This window comes from Nanorana parkeri, unplaced genomic scaffold (genome assembly GCF_000935625.1).
Source record: "Nanorana parkeri isolate BGI_ZX_2015 unplaced genomic scaffold, ASM93562v1 scaffold1235, whole genome shotgun sequence".
In the NCBI taxonomy this organism is placed as follows: Eukaryota; Metazoa; Chordata; class Amphibia; order Anura; family Dicroglossidae; genus Nanorana; species Nanorana parkeri.
In genome coordinates, this window is record NW_017307503.1 from 213,026 (window position 1) to 216,452 (window position 3,427).

At 39.2% G+C, this 3,427-nt stretch overlaps 1 protein-coding gene across 1 annotated transcript in view; it reads left to right on the top strand.

The window, feature by feature from the left end:
* Nucleotides 1-3,427, top strand: part of LOC108797154 (dynein beta chain, flagellar outer arm-like) — a 337,005-nt gene that overhangs the window by 127,142 nt on the left and 206,436 nt on the right. The gene's annotated exons all lie outside the window — the stretch shown is intronic.

The window sequence follows — 3,427 nt, forward strand, 5'->3', positions numbered from 1 at the left end:
GTCGGCCGAACACATGTTCGGCCGACCCGAAGCCGCACGAAGCAAGCCGGGGAACGGCTGATTTTAGCCGGTAAAAGGCTGAAATCAGCCGTACAAGCCTGAAGTAAATAGCCGAACAGCCTTTGGCTCACTTCACTTCGGGTCGTTTATTCACTTGGCTGCCTACGGCAGCTTATTGAATAGACCCATATGTATCAGTGGGACTGATCTTGGATGAGAGACTGGGAGATTCCTAGTGCTACAGTTAGTGAGAAAGAGGGGAGAAACTTTAACAGCTAAATTCTAGACCAGATATTAGGGATAAGTTTTGCCTCCTAATGGAGGATGTCACTCTCTGAGGCTTAGAGACTGGAACTGGCTCACCTTTCTCAGTGCTACTGAAAGTGCTACAGGCAACTTCTAATGAATGACTCTCAGGGTTACCTAGCTAATAAACACAGACAGGAGATGAGGATGTAATGTGGACAACAAGAAGAACACTAGACTACAAGACTGAACAAGAACACAAACCATAAGGAAAATATTAAACACAATAGGCATAACCAAAATCCAATCTGCCTCATAATAACATGGACAATAATGGGCAATATTGTCAGCTGTTCATCAAATAGTAGCTACAATGTTAAAGGAGAACTATGACATGAGTGATTTCCACTCACCTCATAGTTCTAAGCCGACCTGTGACAATGAGACTGTCACAGGTCGGCTCAGTAGATCGGGAGGTGAGAGAACACATACCAGGTTCCCTCACCTCTCGATCCTGTCACGGCTCTCTGCCGTGACAGGGGGAGGGGCTGGATTCCCCTCTCCCCGCTCCGATCTGCCAACGCTGACTGGCGGAACGGACGGGGGAGGGGGCGGGTACAGCTGGCTCTGCCTCTAGGTAGGCAGAGCCAGCTGTCACTCACGCAGCTGGGCGGATCCCGTCATCTAAGTCGGGATCCGCTCCAGGTGCGGCGTCTCTGTATACCGCGAGCTGTAGCTCGCGGTATACTGAGCTTAGGGTAACGGGAGGACGCTAGTTTGTGTCCTCCCGTTACCCCAAGGAGAACTATGGGGAAAAACACTGACCCCATAGTTCTCCTTTAATTTAAGACAGATTTTTTTAACATATCACAGAACAACCAATAATTTTTATAGCTGAATTATTTATTCATACATTTTTCAATTCGCAAATGCTTGCCAAGGATTTAGTAAAATAATATATCGGAGATGAGTTGTTAAATATTGCTCTTAAGTAATGCAATAGAACAAATCATTTGAAAGCTGAAAAAGCAGTAACCGCCACTAAGACATTATAAATGTAACCCATGACTCTAGATTACAGACTGAAGTGAAACATTATGATCATTTATTTAAGTATTATGCAAACTGTAGACATTTGCCCTGATGGTCCCTTGCCTAAAATTATAAGATGTCTTATAGGTTTCTTCTCTAATGATACAAAGGGCCATTTGAGGATCTATTATGCAGATTTCTGCTCTTTTAAATTTTCCTAATGGTAGATAAAGATGAATGGTGGTTCATAAAAATGCTGACAGTAACATAAAGCTAGTAGTAAAATGAAATCTCCTAAACTAGAAACAGGATAAGCCATCTCCTCATTTGTATACAATGTATACAATGAATCACCTGGCCCTGGTAACTTTCTTAACAGACAGACTCTTATCAGTCTTATAGTATTACATCAAAGTAGCAAACTAAGAATCTGGAAAATATGAAAAGATGCCTAAGGCACAACTTGCTGGCATTCACTTACACTAAAACTTTGAACTCTACACTGATGGCATGCATCTCAATGACCCCAGGCCTTTAATACCTACTAGTACAGGCAATAGTTAAAACTCTGGTCCCAGGATTAGCTGGAATAATTAAGATTTGCCCCGTTTAGAAACTTTGAGCCCTTTAGGTGTTTGAATTTATTATGGGCTGCCATGTCAGACATGTAAGAGTATAAATAGGAATCCCCACAGAATATATGACAAATAACACTATTCCCTTTTTTCAGCAAAGTACTTAAAAACTTGCATTGCTCCTATTAAATCTTATTACAAGTAATAAAGAGCACAAAATACATGATATCATATACCAAAATCTTGGACGAAACCTTGTGCTTTAATCATGCACCCCTTTCCTCTCTTCAATACACTGGTGCTTGGTCTAGGGCTGTCACATGGGGATGGGAAGGCAGTGCTAAGACAATATGCATTAGATAATAAAAAGCTAGCACCACCAAGCTTTTCAAATCATATATCACAACTGTTTATACTATATAGAACATAATACCTCTCTTTAGAAATATCAGATTTACATAAACTAGTATAATACTTGCTTGTAATGAGCAACTAACATCGGTACCTTCATATGCCTATTGTGCTCCTACCAGTAGTCTGTGGACTTTTGCTTAAGTTTTTTCACAACAATGTGATTGTTCCCATTGCCATGCTTTTTATTTGCAGAAGTATATTCAGTACTAAAGTAAACAAAGGCCCTCATAAATTTACTAAGGAGATTTAGCAGTTAGGCTGTAAACAAACAGACAAAAAATATAATATGTTAGATCATTTGATATTGCTAATTGGATTATCTTTGACAAATGCATTGGTCCCATAAAACAAGTTGATTTATACACATAAAATGCCCTGATTAGTTTGAAGGAATCATCAACTCTTTCTCATCATCAAAATATGAGTTGCATTAGTAACATTGACATTTGAAAGCCCTTAACAATTAAAAGAAAACAGATCATTTAAAGTTTTATTTTTTTGCACATCTGGAAAATGTTACAATATTCAGGTCTGAGCTAATGTCAATAAAATCCCACTAGTGAAACTCTGGTTTTGTTGAGGGAAAAAATAACTTGTAGGGAAATTATTGCAGGGTTTTTAGGAAATTACATTTTAATGATGAAATTAAATATGTAACAATTATATATGTCAAGACAATATTTAAGGAAAATTTGAGTTTGTACAGCCACATTTTTTCTTTTTTGCTGTGGCACTGGGTAGGGGGCTTAACCTTAATTTCCTCACCCTATGGCACCTATTCAAGAAATTTGGAATTATTGTCACTGGGACAAGAAAGCACAGAAAGCAATAAATACATTGTCAGACATACTAAAATGTTCACACTGTGTTAAACATGTATTTTTTGTCTGTGTCCCTTCTGAGGAGATTTCACATTGTTTTCCATCCTGACATAACTGAGGAAATCTCCCCAACAATGACACAGATGGGAATTAAATTACTGGGGTGATATTTGGGCGACGTAAAGCTAAAAGCAAATATTCTTTTGCCTAAAATACCCACCACAGCTCTATTTCGTCAAATAATATATAAAGGCTTAAACGACTTAAAGGCTGATTTGGGGTTGCCAGATCTCACCCCCCCCCCCCCTTTTCCCCCTCCGAATTTGAGCAACCCCCGGG